We start from the raw sequence: 15,065 nt of genomic DNA on the forward strand, positions 1-15,065 counted from the left end.
ACATGGTCAGCTCCACCCCAGCGGACGCAGCCTGTCTTCCTGCCCAGGAGCTGGGGCGGCCCCTGCCCACCGGGGCTCCCAGTCACGAGGACCCGGCTGCTTCCAGGCACGAGGCAAGTCCCCCGCGAACGCTGGTCCCTCTCCCCTGCCGGCTCTGTCCTCGGCCCAGTCCTACTCTCCCTCTCCCCGCTGCCCCTGCCCTGTGAGAGGCTCTGATCCCGCGGGATTCCTGGCACTTCCCAGGGGCTCCAGGCCACGCTTCTCGGGGACGGAGGGAGGGGCCGCCAGCCCTCTGGGGACAGGGCCGTTTTGGCACCTGCTGATTGGGAGGCCTGGGTTTGAACCCACATTTTCCGCAGGCTGAAGGAGCCTCCGCACTGATTCTGGAAGAGGCCAGATTCCTCCTTCCACGTTTCCAGCCCTGCCCCCCCTTCCCTGGAGCCCTTATTCTACAACAGGACCGAACCACCCGTTATTTAATAAAATTGTCAGAACAACTGATCTGTGCGACATACACAGCTCTCTCTCTCTCCCTCTCTCCTTTCTTTCCAGATTCGATAAACCCTGAGAGTGTTCCAAGAAGCCAGGAAAGTGATAGGAGGCATCAGTCACACGTGAGATAACGTGGCCGTGCAGCACCCGAGCCCAGTGCGGGGAAGCCCCCCCTAGAAGAGGTCAGACCGCTACTCTGGGCAGGGGAACTGGCCGCACGCAAGGGCAGCAGCTCACAGGGAGGACAGGGCAGTGGAAGAAGCTTTGGAGGATGGATGCAATCCGGGGAGGCTTCCTGGAGGAGGAAACATCAGCACTGGGTCTTGAAGCACGAACAGGAGAGTTTGCCTGTGGGAAAGGGCTGGGAGGGACTTGCCTGCCAGAGGAACACTGAGTGTGCACGGCCACGGGCAGGACAGCAGGGGCTATGGGATGATCCTTGGTGGCCGAGTGTGAGGCACCTGAGGGGCCAGGTCAAGGCCACAAACTGGATGTGGACGTGAGGTCCTTGATGTTGGTGGCCCTGAGATCACTCAACGGCCACAGGATTTCAGGAGAGAGGTTGCTCTTAACCACAGGCCCTGGGCCCTTCACCCCCTGAGGGCGAAGGCATGATGGGAAGCCTTCCCCTAACTCGTTGCCTGGAGGGCGTCACTCCCCACCCACAGGGCTGTCTGGGTGGACCCTGTCCCCTCTGCACATCTTCAGCGTCTCCTGTCCCCACACTTTAGGGCCCTGAATGGGTGACAGTCCTGGATTCCTGGGTGAGTCCTAGTAGTCACTAGGGTCCTGGGGGGGGGTGGGGACGGTGGCAGAAGGCCCACCCACACGAGCAGATGTGGCCACAGACCAGGAAGGCAGGCGCCTGCAGGAGCCAGGAGAGGCAAGGAGCGGGTTCCCCCGGAGCCTCTCGGAGGAAGCAGCCCCCTGACCACGGGGGGTTTAGCCCCTGACCCCCAGGCTGGAGCTCCGGACCGGCCGCGGCCGCGCAAAACTCACACGGGGCGCCGGCTCCCAGCCGCAAACCTCAGCGCCCCTCCTTAACCTGGCTTCTCCCCACCAAACGCCGCGGCCCCAGGATTTGAGGAGGACCCCTGCCCCGGCTGACACACGGCCCGGGGGCGGCGACATCTCCCTTCCACGCCGAACAGGGCCCGGGGCTCCCGTCAAGGCCTCGGTGGCCACATTACCGGCAATGGCTGGGTGTTTTATGCCGAACATTAAAGATATTTTACACGGGAGATTTACTACGGAACATTAAGAACCATTGAGATCACTCATATCAATTGAAGATACAGTAATTGAACCCCATAAAGATTACTGAGAAGCTGGGGCAGCTCTGAGGAGAGATGCGCACAGAGATAAACTGGGCCCCTCCCCCCTCACCGTCCCCTCCCCCCCGCCCCCGGACGCACTCCTTCCAGAAACGCAGGGGCCGCTCCCCGGGGGCTGCGGCGGAGACCGGGGCACGGACAGGTGGGCCTGAGGCCGCTGGTCTCAGAGGGCCTGAGAGGTCCGGAAGTTTCTGTGCATTTCAGATATGTGGCTAATGGAGAGAGCAAAGGGCCCGAGACATTAGCAATTTCATTTCATGTGGCCAGAGTATCTCACTCTGTCACAGGGCAGTGCCCCATGCCCTGACCCTGGTCAGACCCTGAGTCCCGACCTGGTCATACAATGAACCCTGACTTTCTTGCCCAGGAGAGTCCTGATCCCAGGGGTGGAGAGCCCCTCACCCACTCATTCACCAGCCCCTCCCCCAGCGCCCCGTGTGCCCGGCCCCGGCTGCCTCTGTGCGTCTCACGCAGGGTCCCTGCCCTCGGCGAGTTTGAGCGGTGGTGGGGGGTGGCAGGGAGAGACCGCTGTGGTCGCCCAAGTGTTGAGACACAGTCCCTGGTGCACCTCCATGGGGGGCAGGGAGCCCCCCCCCCTCACCTCCCACGCCCCGGCCACCAACTCTGACCCCAGGGCCCTCCAGCTTTGGCTGCCCCTATTTGGGGCCCTCAAGCAAACCGAAGTCCTGCTCCTGGATGTCTCCTCCCTGGTGCTCTGTGCGGGGTCCCTGTCCTAGTCTGAAGTGTGTATAAGCCGAGGTCATTCAGGCCAAGCCCTGGGGCTGAGCCCAGACCCCGCTGCGGGTCCTCACCCCTGCTGCCCCCCAGCCTAGTTCAGAAAAGCTGAGTGGGAAGGAAGGTGCACCAGTCAGTCTGTCTGGCTTCAAACCCCTGGTCTGGCCCTTCTGCGTGTGACACCAGAGCAAGTCACTTAACCTCCCTGAGCCTGGCTCTCCCCTGCAGCCCGGGATGATGATCCATCGGATTCCCGGGGCAGGGGGTGGGGGTGAGCATCATCGCAGGGGACCCAGGTAACCCCTCAGCAAGTCCCTGGGACACGCAGCCCTCGTGAGCTGGGCTCTGGGCCCAGGTCCAGCGGCAGTGACCACGGTGGGTGAGCGGCCGCTGCCCCCGCCGCCCTGCCAGGTTCGTAGACCTGCCCCAGTCCCCTCAAGCCGACGCCCAGCCAGGCTGCCTGCACCATCTCCTGTATTTCATTTACAGGCTGGTCTGCTGCCTGATTCATGACCGATCTGTCACCCTGAGGGATCGATGCATTCCTGGGGAATCACATACATAACACCTGGTGCATAATTGGATTTGGGCTTCCTGGCATCTCGGTGCGGTTCAGGGCCCCTCCCCGCTCCCAGCCCGGGGCACGGATCCCTCCTGGCCCCGGCACACCGGAATGGGGTGTGATCCCAGCAGCAGGGCACAGGAATGTGATCTCGAGGACAAGGGCAGGCCGGTCAAGGGACCAGTCGCGTCGGTGACTGGAGGTCACCCTGGAGGTCCCGCCTCTCTCTTTGACCTCACTTGGAAGGGCCTCAGAGGCCAGCCCCCCAGGCCCGAGGGCGCAGGGGACAGTACTGGCCGAGTACCTACCTACGTTGGCTCGGGTCATCTGCTCAAAACTCCTGGGGAAAGCTATCATTTTCCCATCTTATGGATAAGGACCCCGAAGTTGAAACGCCAGCTTCCCCGAGGCTGAAGTGCTGGCTGTGAGCCCGTGTCAGGGCCCCGGGGCCTGCCCCCTGCAGGGGTGCAGCCGTGCCCGCAGGCGCTCTCCCAGCCCCCAGTCCGTGGGGCTTGCTCGTTCCCCGGCCCAGCACCCCTGCCGACATCACCTGCAGCAGCTGCAACGAGGCCAGGCCCTCCCCTCCCCCAGATCTTTCTGGAAGGCTGTGGGGCTGGCCTCCCAGGGTCAGGCTCAGCACAGGGCTCCCGCTCGGGGCCCTCCCCTTCCTCACACTGCAGTTAATGATTCTTCCTTTCACAGACGGGGCGCACAGGATGATAACGGCATCTTGGCTGCTACAAAGATCTATATCCCAAAATAGCAAAAAAATCCCCATCGTGCAAGAATTTTTCAGGCCGAGGCTGTGCAGGATGGAGTTATCGGGCTGTGTTTCCGCAGGTTCCTGATTTATGGACACACCTAGCCCTGGGGACCGCCAAATAAATCTGCTCGGAGACCCGGGAAGCCGTTCCCCTCCCGGGATGCACCAGGGTGGGGAAGGCTCCAGGGGACAGAGACCAGACTCTGGGCCTGCTCGGCCACGGTCCCTGTCCTTGGTTTCCCCATCCATCACAGGCAGGTGACTGACCCCTGCCCCACAGTAGTGTAAGGGTCAGGCCACATCTGGCCATCTGTAAAGGGCCACACAGATGTCCGTCATCCACAACCCACATCACAAATGAGAAACTGAGGCCCAGACAGGGACATGAACTGCCCCAGGTCTCCCAGGGCGGGCCAGCGTGGAGCCAGGACGCTGTTCCCTCAGGCTTTGAGAACCGCCCTGGTCACACAAACGTGTGCACACACAGGCACAAAGAGACACACACACACACACACACACCCAGAGAACAGTTTTGTTTCATGTTTAGGGGAGTGGCCATGCGGTCATGGCCTCTTGTTCCCTGGTGGCCTGGCCTGCAGGGTCACCCCCTGGCCGTCTGGGTGCCGAGGTCCCCCCACGCCTCCCACAGGACATGCTGGGACAGGGTGTGGGGCTCAGCCAGAGAGGCGTCTGCACAGCCACCCCGCCCTGGGCTCCAAGGCTTCCCAGACGCGGGCACTGGGCAAGTCCACACTCTGTCCCATCCCTCTGACCCTCTGTTTCCCGTCTGGAAAGCAGAGGTGGTGACGATGTCCACCTGCACACCGAGGTGGCTTATGCCAGCCCCCAGGCACGGAGCCCAGAGCGGACAGTCCCGCTGGAGGTGACGGGGGAGGGTGATGGGCAGAGGAAGCCCCTCTCAGAGCAGCTGTGTGTCACAACAGGAGAGGCTCTCCAGGCAGGACAACACGAGGAGCGGGGTGGGGGCGGGGGGGACAGGGGGGCCACAGAAGGCCCGATCCAGCACCGCGTGCAATCCTTCTTCCTGATCCTACTCACAGGACGTCACAGCCGCAGGACCCCAAGACCTCCGGCCCACCTTGCAGATGTGGAAACTGAGGCCCAGAGAGGAGAAGAGCTTTGCTCAGGAATACCCAGCAGAAGCAGAGCCCTCAGAGCTGAAAATGCCTCTCGCCCGCCTCCCTCCTGCAGGGGGACCCAGGAGCAGCACTGGGCAGGGCAGGATCCCCGCCTCCCCTGGTGGCCTAGCGCCAGCCCGCGGGGCCTGAGCGGTGATGGGGGAGCCCCCTGGGGAGACGGGTTTTATGGGGACCGCAGATCACAAGGGGTGGCAGTCTGGAAGGGAGGACACAGGGAAGGAGACGCCGAGGCCGCGGCAGCTCTGGGAGCACAGCCTCTGTGAACTGTGGCAATTCGTTATCCTTCTTCAGTTGATGAGGATGAACTCCAGGACAATTAGTCTCGGAATGACTGACGGAGGAGAACGTTAAGAGAAAAATAAATTAAAAAGAAATCCATTCACGCTGTAATTGTAATACCGTGTATCATAGTCAATTGAATCTCAAATACATGCTGGTCCCTTGTCAATTGATTTCAGCGAGTAAACAATTTGGGTATTTAAATTGGAAACTCACAGGGGAAGGGAGCAGGGATTTGGTGAAAGGGAGAACTGAAGACTTCGGGCCCAAAGTTGGCTCTGAGCCTCCGGTGCTGCTAGACTGAGCCAGCAATTCTGGGCTGGAAAGAGGTCACTTGCTCCTGCCCTGCCCGCGGCTCACGGGTCACCTCTGGGTATCATCCTAGACCCCAGCCGAAGCACACGGCGACCCGCTCTGTGACACCGCTGTTCCTGTGCCCTTCCACTGCGCCTCCACAACAGATTATGGCTTCTCTGTTTACATGTGTGAATCGGCCTGCACACCGGGAGCTCGTGGTAGGAAGGGGTCCTGGTTTACTTCTTGAAACAAGACCAGGTGGGAGGACATGCGGCTGACAAGAGGATACATAAATGGATACGTGGATGGTGGATGAATGTATGGTGGGTGGATGAATGGATGGATGATGGGTGGATGAATGATGGGTGGGTGGGTGAGTGGATGGATAGATGGATGGATGGGTGGATGGGTGGATAGATGGATAGACGGATGGATGGATAGATGGATGAATGAATGATGGGTGGGTGGATGGTTGGGCGGGTATGTGGATGGATGGATGGATGAACGGATAGATGGATGGATGCATGCATGGATAGATACATGGATGGACAGATTAATTGATAGATACATGGATGGATAGATGGATGAATGAACGATGGGTGGGTGGATGGTTGGGCGGGTATGTGGATGGATGGATGGATGGATGGATGGATAGATGGATGGATGGGTGGATGGATGGATGGGTGGATAAATGATGGGTGGGTGGGTGAGTGGATGGATAGATGGATGGATGGATAGATGGATGGATGGGTGGATGGGTGGATGGATGGATAGACGGATGGATGGATAGATGGATGAATGAATGATGGGTGGGTGGATGGTTGGGCGCGTATGTGGATGGATGGATGGATGGATGGATGGATGGATAGATGGATGGATGGGTGGATGGGTGGATGGATGGATAGATGGATGGATGGATAGATGGATGAATGAATGATGGGTGGGTGGATGGTTGGGCGGGTATGTGGATGGATGGATGGATGAACGGATAGATGGATGGATGCATGCATGGATAGATACATGGATGGACAGATTAATTGATAGATACATGGATGGATAGATGGATGAATGAACGATGGGTGGGTGGATGGTTGGGTGGTGAGTGGATGGATGGATGGTGGGGGACACATGGATGGATGGGGGGTGGGATGGATGGATAGGTAGGTGGGTGGATGGTTGGGTGGATGAGTGGACAGGCAGATGGATGGATACATGGATGGATGGACAGATAAAAGAGACTGATGGATATTTTCTGAGCTCTTGAGGACAAGTGGCCACTTCTCTGCAAGAAACTTTGTGCCTGAGACTCTGGAGCCTTCCTCAGCTTCCAACCAAGAAACCCTTTCCGAAGCCAAAAAGAACAAAGCAATGCATGATGCTCAGAGGACCCACTGGTCTCCCCATCACCCAGAGCAACTAGCCTTGAGCACAGTGGAGACCCACCAGGGACCACACAGCATCAGGAGTGGGCGCCATCTTGCAGGACGGGCGTGTGCTGGGGCCCCTTCCCCCACCGTCAGAGCAGATGAAGCTGGTGTCTCTCAAAGTTACGCCCTCCGCCAAGTTACAACGTCTCCACCCGGGGACTGCCCATGTTAGTGCCCAAGGGAAGAACGTTCCTGCTGGCGGTCGCGGGCCCGGCTCTGCTGCAGTGGCGGCCACTGTCCACTGCCATTGAGGGCAAAGAAGGCACGGAGGCCGTGGCCAGGTGATTGGGCCCGACAGCCCAGAGCAAGAAGGTGGGGGCGAGGCAGAGGCGGACGGAGCCCAGAGGAAGCCCCGGTGCCGTGCGTGTTAACGCGGTCGCCGGCGGAGGATGCCTCGGCCCCCCCCAGGCAGGACCCCCACGCCGTGAGGCCCTCAGAATGAATACGGAGGAAGAACTTCCAGCCAGCTGAGACCGAAACAAAGGAGAATTGGGGCAGATTGCATCTTCTAAACGCGGTCATTTGACCCCTCCCAGCAAGAGGGCTCGTCTCCTGGCCCTCCCCTGGGACCGGGACAGCCACAGGAGCGCTGCAGAGGGGATGCTGAGACGGGGTCCCGTAAAAGGACACGGTTTCTGCCCCGCTGTCCCTCGGGACGCTCCTGGGGACGCTTGCCCTGGATGTGTGCCAGGCTTCGAGGAAGCCCTGACCACGGGAGGAGCCACGGCCAGCAGCGCCCGGCAGGCATGTGACCGAGCCAGCCATCAGGCGATCCCAGCCCCACAGGCAGGTGGGGGATGCTTGGCACCCAGTCTGTCACGGCAACTGGCCGTTTCCCTTCTTTACTGCGCCGCTCCCCACCCCACCCCCCTCCAGCACCACACGACCCTGAGGGGACTAGTTTGCCACTTAGCACAGGACACTGCGGTCGCCTGGTGACAGCAGTGCCAGCAAGTGTGCTGATTAAGAGCAAAGCCGCATGGACGGACCTGAGCAACCCCCCCCCACGGGAGGGGGAAGGGGTTTTGCTCTCTGTCGTCTGTCGTTTGCTTATTCGCCCAAGTTCTATCCTAAACGGAAAGGCTGGAGACACAGTGTCCGCCCTGAGCTGCAGGGCGCCCTTGCCTGTGGCCCCGGCAGGGGCTGGCTCGGCTGGGGGCTCTTGCAGACCCACGGCTCACAGTCAGAGGGGCCCAAAGCGCCCGGGGCCAGCTCCTGGGCAGAGGGTCCCCACGGCAGGGTCCTCGTGGGCTCCTTTGGCAAGGAGGGTGCCAGACGGCCCAGCCAGGGTGGGATGGAGGCTGAGCCCCACACCTCTGCAGCCTGCCCCCCACCCGCCCCCCTGTGATGAAGGCTCTAATCCCCTCCCCCCCTTCATAGCAGAGGAGCTCAGGCTCCCGAGGGAGGGAGGTGTGCGGGGGGGCTGCAGGGTTGGGGGGCAGGGAGGTGTGGGCTGACGACGAATGGGGGAGGGAAGGCTCCGGGGTTCTTGAGATGCGATCTGCGACGGCCCCAATACCCCCGGGGCCCCCATGAACCCTGTCCGGCCTGGGAAAGTCCGGCCTCCAGTCTTGCCTGTGCCTCACGGTCCCTCTCTGGGTCCTCCTTCCAGAAGGGGGACGGGGAGGGTCCTTCCACCCCGAGCCGCCGGTTCCACCGGGTCCACGCCGTGCCCACGCCAGACAGGCACCCGCAGGCGTCCCGGCCTCCCTCTGGCTCTTAGCCAACCCCTGCCCCCTGCAGCGCAGGATGAAGGTCACTCGGACACCTCGCTCGAGAGCTCAGAGGCTGAGTCCTGCCAGCTGGTGGCAGCGGCCGCCTCCATCAGCACTGTCCGCGGTGCCCTCCGCCTGGCCCCGTGCTGCCCTCGGCCCGCCGTCCTGAACTCCTCACCTCAGAACACCTGCTCCCACCAGGGCCACCGACAAGTGCCGACGGGGCCGCGGGGGATGCCTGGGGCCCTGTGGATCCCACCCCCACGTTCCAAGGTCACGCAGCCAAGAGGGAGTCCCAGCCGGTCTCCTCCCCGGGAACACTGAGGCCAAAACCCCAGCCCGGGGACCTCAGTGTGCGGCCCCTGAGCCATTGCCCTCCACCACTCTGGTCTCCCGGTCCCCCATCCCCATTCCAGGGCTGGCCTTGCCCCCGGGGCCCATCCTGGACGCGGCCACCAGCTGTAGGACTGCGGGCTCAGACACGGGCTAAGTGGCCGGCTATGTCTCTTCGTGTCTTCCCTCGCACCTGCAGCTGGAGGTGTAAAATTCAATTTGCTCCCAATGCCTCCTCCGGATCCCCCCGGGGCTTGGCCGGCCCGCAGCCACTGCGTAAAGCTGACGAGGCGGCCACAGCTCAGGCGTCGGGCGGGGGGGGGGGTGGGGGGGGGGTCCGTGCACGCCCACCTGTCCCCCCTGCCCACACCTCAATGGTGTCGCCTTTCAGGCCCCTGGAGGAGAAAGAGCTGAGACACGCAGGGCTTCACAGAATCTTCTGAAGCATCTTTGGAACAAAGCAGCCAGGATGCAGAAAGCTTTAGAGCTGCCCCAGCCCCAGCAGAGGACCGGGGCTGCGGGAGGGGTGGGGAGGGGTGGGGAGGGGCGGGGCCCTCCGCTCCTGCCCATCTGAGCTGGAAGCAGATTCTGGCAGGCCTTTCTGGAATGTGCCTCCCAGGTGGGCTCACCCGGGGCATCTGGTGGGCAGCCACGCTCCCCCTCCCCCCCGTGAGGTCCTGAGCTCGGCAGGGGCTCCAGAAGGGGCTCTGGAAAGGCGCTGCTGACCCTGTGTTGTGCCGTGGGGCCCTCAGTCCCTCCCCCGCGGCACCCACTCCCCACCGTGAGAGGAGCTGCCTCTTGCCCTCTCCCAGGGGCCTCTCTGGCTCCAGCCCCTCCTATTTAGGGGTGCCTCCCCCACTCCCTGCCCCATTCTCCACGCCCTGCCCCTCAGCGGGATGCCCAGAGACAGAGAAGCTTCTAGCTAGGGAGCAGGAGGGGGCTTCAGAGCTGCATCCCACCCCCAACCCCCGGCCACTGCTTCCAGGGTGGGGACACCGAGGTCCAGGGAGGGGCTGGGTCCTTGCTGTGGGGGGAGGGGCAGCTCCGGTCCAGCCACCCGGGTTTCACACCCCTGTCACCATGCCGCCTGGAACGCACTCACGACACGCACACACCCTCCCACTCCGGCCACGGCCTCTCCTGCCCACTGCAGCCCAGGGTCCGTCCCCAGGGGCCCCGGAGCCGGAAAGGACATAGACCGGGGCCAGCAGCACCACGGCCAGCGAAGCGGGAGGTTTATTAGGCCAGGCCCGGCCAGAGGTCGGAGTAGAGATGTCCGGTAGTGCCCTGGAGGGAGGCAGGCAGGTGGCGAGCTCTCCAGGGTCCCTGCAGGCCAGGTCACAGCATGGATCTGCAAAACAGACTCCATCAACTCCCAGCTGGGAAAGCGGGGGCTCAGGCGTGGGGAGGAGGCCTGGGGGCAGGATGGGAGGGAGGCGCTGGCTCCCCCCTGGCTCTCTCCACCACGGCCCCTTCCTCGGGGAGCCCACAGCTCCCCCACAAAGTCAGGCGGGGCCCCCCTTCCGGCTCACCCGGGGCGGGGGTGGGGGGGGCTGGGGGCTGGGCAGGAAGGCCTGAGGCAGCAAGTCCACCCTGGTGACCCCCCCCACCTGCCATCCTCGGGTTTGCCCCAGGAGGGTGCCCCCCGCCCCGAGGACAGGTCTCTATTTCACGGATCAGAAGCCAGCCAGCGACTGCCGGGGACCACGGCTGCCAGCACGGACTCTCCCGGCCGGGTCAGGCTGCCCTCCCGCCCCGCTCGCCCCGTCCTCACCCCCCGGCCCGCCTGAGCCCCCGACTCCGCTGCCCTTTGTGCACGCGCCCGGGGACCCCACCAACAACCCCAGCTCCAGGGAACCGGGGAACCCTGCCCATTTCTCCAGGGCTGCAGCTGGGCCGGGGAGGAGGGGACGGAGCTCCGGGACCTCTGCGAGTCTCTCTGGGTGGTGAGCCCACCAGAAAGCGGACTGCCCGGAACATAAGTGGACACCGGACAGAGGCCCCCCTGCCTGCCCATCACGCTCGGGCCTCAGGTCAGACAGGGGGGCCTCTCCAGCATCCTCCCGTGACGTGCCGGCTCCCACGTCCCTCCACGGGACTCCTCAGGCCCGGGGAGGGTCCGGAGGCGCCGGGCCTCGGGAAGGACCGCCCCTAGCTTGTGTCCCAGCCCACAGACTGGGCTCTCTGCCGGGGCCCTGCCTGGGGTCGCCTCCACCTCCCGGTGGTTACACGCCGTTCCGTCCATCTGGAATGCTTTTCCCTGAGATACTGGGCAGCTCTTCAAACGTCACCCTCTTGACGGGTGGCCCTGAGCACCCTGCTGAAAACCACGAGCAGCCTCACCCCCAGCCCCGAGGTCAGGAGGCGCACCCCCTGTCCCCTGATCCCGGGGCCCAGCCACAGGAGGTCCCCAGCACGAGCTGGGCCCAGGCAGGCCCTGTCCCGAGAGCCGGGTGCGGGCCATGCCTCCCGAGCCTGGTTTCCTCCGTGACAAACTGAGGAAGTCTCAGCTGGCACCCCTCAGGCTGGCTTCGTGGCTCCGGGGACCTTCCCGGAGGGCTGGGGCCCGGCTGGCCCGTCCTGGAGTCAGCCACGCTACCCCAGCCCCCTGCCTGCCTCTGGGCGTGGGGGCACCCGCAGCTGAGTGGCCTCGTGCCGGACGGGGGTGGGGGGTGTCTCAGAGGGGGACCCACCCCGTTCCCAGCTCTTCTAGGTGCCTCCTGGCCCCAGGACCCCAGTGCGGCGCCATGGCAGTGTGTCCCCAGCCCCCAGGTGCCCGGCCAAGTCCCCCCTCGGACAGAGCCTCAGCCACAAGCCACATAGAGGGAAGCACCAGCACACGGGATTTGGGTGGACCACGGAAGGGACAGGGGCGAGGCAGGGGCGGGGCGGGGCAGGTGACGCCCAGGCTCTTCCTGAACAGCTGGGCTGCAGGTGGCCCCTGGGCTGGGGTCCTAGAGGGGCCTCTGGGACCTGCACTGCCAGCAGGGCATCTGCTCTCAGGGGGCTGGGGCTTGTCCCTCTCCAGGCTGCCCCTCCCCCTCCCCGGTCGGTGGCCCCCGTACACCTCTTCCCTTGGCTGCGGCCCCCCAGAGCCACCCCTCCCCAGGCCCCCCCGCACACCCTGCTTCTGTTTCTGCCCCGTGTTGCCTGTCAACTCTCAGAGAACCCTCACGCGCGGCCACCTTCTCCGTAGCCACCTCAGATACAAACTTCCCTGTCCTGTGTCCCTCCTCTGGCTCATGCACGTCCCCGCGGAGAGGGGGCGGGGGCTGGTCGGCACAGGAGGGGTCAGGGAGCCCCTCCCAGCTGCTGTCCTTGGGCAGCCCACTCACCGCATCTTGAAAACGGGCGCACGTTTTCACTGACCCCTCAGGTTGAATTCGATTCTCCTCCCAAGCAGCAAATGTGCCCGCATCCCTGGGCCACACACACTCTGGGGTGACCCAGCAGACTCGCAGGCAAAGTCCACAGGGAGCCCGTGGATGGACACAAAGAAACTGCCCAAACTGGCCCTGGGCAGAGAGCGACAGGGCTACTAGCAAACTGGACAGTCCCTGCCCGGCCCAGGGAGGGCTCGGGGGTGTCCCTCACCAGCTGTGCCACCCGCTGTGTCACCGGAGCGTGTGGCTGAGGGCCAGGGACCTCGGGGATGCCAGATCACAGGACTCGGCGCCAAGGACGAGGAAAACAGAGCCCCTGCCGCGGGCAACCCCATAGGCCATGCTCCATGATGGTGGGGCCCTCCAGCCCCAGGAGCCAGATGCCTGGGCTCCCAGCTTCACTCCTCCCACCTGGCTGACCCCCAATGGCTGAGTGGGGGCAGGGACAGCGGGTGGCAGGGTCCAGGCCTGCTCTCTGGCCCTCCAAGCCCCCCTGCCCTCCACCCTGGAGCACCGAGCCCAGCCCCTGTCTCCCAAACCCCTGTCCCACCATCGAGGCCCACACCGGCCTCCCCAGCAGAGGCTAGGCAGAGGGCAGAGGCCGCTCCTCCCAGCTCCCGGGAGAGCACCTTCACTTCCAGTGCCTATGGATGGACGGAAGGGGCCTGAGGGGCCTCTCACCCGGACCCGCAAATGCCCCGAGCCCCACGATCACAACAGACCACACTTACTTCCCAAGAGCCTGTCACACACTAGGGGTTCCCCTGGATTTGCTCATTTATCCTAAAAAGAGCCTGCAGGGTGGGGACTCAGCCTGGGGCGGGGGCGGAGCTGGGACCCCGCTGAACCCAAGCCCTGACCTGCCAGGACGCTCAGAGGAAAAGTTAGGCACCTCCTCCTCCTCCTCCTCCTCCGCCCCCTCCACACCTCCTCCCTGCGCCTCACCCCTGCTCACTGGCTCCTGCGGTGACTTCTCAACCTCTCCTGTACCTGGGACACCAGCTGCCAGGAGCCCCGGGAGGGGCGGACGGCCCTGCCGCGTGGGCGGGCAACATGCAGGACGCCAGCCTGCATGTCGCGGGAGCGGTGAACGCTTGCGTTAGTGCAAGAACGTCCCAAACGTTGCACGGGGCACGCTCACACCAGCAGATGGTTTGTTCTTGATTGGAAGTTCACATTTAACCGAGCTCTTTTGAGTCGGCTGAATCTGGCGATTATGGCAGGGGCGTCCACTGGCTGAGCTCTGCCTGGGGCCTCTCGGTGCCCACTGCTGCTCGGCCCCCGACCGCGCCTGGGGGATCAGGGCGCTGACACAGAGCCCCGGGGCTGAACTCGGGTGCGGAGCCAGCTGGGGCCGAGCTGAAGGCCGGAGGGCCCAGTGGAAGGTGAGCCTCAGGCAGTAGTCCCAGCAGCCTCCGGCCCCGGCCGAGGGAGCAGGGCCTGGCTGGATCCAGCACAGGCTGTACCGGCCCCAGGCAGGCCCTCCTGAGGACCCACCGCTCGCGGCGCCCGCCCCTCCGCTCCCCCTGCCCCAGGCACGGCGCACCCCCTCTTCCAGCCCGGGCCCTCCCACTCAGCCCCAGTCTCCTGGGCAGGGGCCACCATCACGGGGCCAGCACATCCAACAGCCCCACCACCCCTGCCACGGCTCTGCCTGGCTCCAAACACCCTCAGTGCCCCAACGACACTGGACTGAGACCGGTCCCTTGGCCTGCATTCGCCGCCCTCCAAAACGTGCCCCGGGCCTGCCTACCTTCTCCACCATCACCGGCTTTTTGCTGCAGCCGAACACAGTTGTCACGGTCTGAGTTTTCTCATCTCTTAAAAAGAGGTTCGGGACCAGCTTCGTCATGTGACCAGGGTCAGGGCTCAAGGAGTGACCAGGGTCAGGGCTCAGCATGTGACCAGGGTCAGGGGCCAGAGTGTGACCAGGGTCAGGGCTCTGAAAGGGACCAGAGTCGGGGCTCCGGGTGTGACCAGGGTCAGGGCTCTGAAAGTGACCAGGGTCGGGGCTCAGAGTGTCCAGGTCATGCCCCGCACGCACCCTGGAGCATGCCCTCTGACCGGCTGAGGCCAGGCCACCCGTAAGCTCCCCCGGCTGAGTGGTGATGGCTGAGAGGCCTGGAGCACAGGTGTCACACAGAGCCCTGGCCTGGCTCACCGGGGTCCTGGTGGGGACAGTCCCCACCTCTCAGGTCACCGTCAATGTCCTTCAGGTGCGTCCTTCTCTCATCCACGAACCACTCCGCCAAATGGTGCTGCTGCCCTCCCGCGACGAGGGGCCTCGGCTGCCAGGGAGGTGCCACCCAGACCCTGTGGGACCTCCTCCTGCCGATGGCCCGATGCCAGCCTCATGGGCCTGCCGGCTTCCTGGCAGAGTGTGGCCAGGGAGTGACAGCACATCCGGGCTAGCACACTGTCTCCCTCCTGGACCGAGGCCCGTGAGGGTCAGTCCCGCCCCGGGAAGGGGGTTCCTGGGGGCCTGGCAGGGAGCACCCTGGGGCATACATATTCTAGTGGTCCTTGCTGGTGACACTCTCGGAATAGCTTATTAGAGATTAATATTTAATTCTCTTCTGTGGATT

At 63.8% G+C, this 15,065-nt stretch overlaps 1 protein-coding gene across 2 annotated transcripts in view; it reads right to left on the minus strand.

Annotated features, from left to right (window-relative positions):
* Positions 1 to 10,315: 10,315 nt before the first annotated feature.
* The window catches only part of TSNARE1 (t-SNARE domain containing 1), a 151,603-nt gene continuing 146,853 nt past the window's right edge, over positions 10,316 to 15,065 (minus strand). For both annotated transcript variants that reach the window (XM_060611428.3, XM_060611426.3), the window contains one exon: positions 10,316 to 10,448. The gene's annotated coding sequence lies outside the window, so the exon portion shown is untranslated. The remainder of the gene's footprint in view (positions 10,449 to 15,065) is intronic.

The sequence above is a fragment of the Panthera onca genome, chromosome F2 (genome assembly GCF_046562875.1).
Source record: "Panthera onca isolate mPanOnc1 chromosome F2, mPanOnc1 haplotype 2, whole genome shotgun sequence".
Lineage (NCBI taxonomy): Eukaryota > Metazoa > Chordata > Mammalia > Carnivora > Felidae > Panthera > Panthera onca.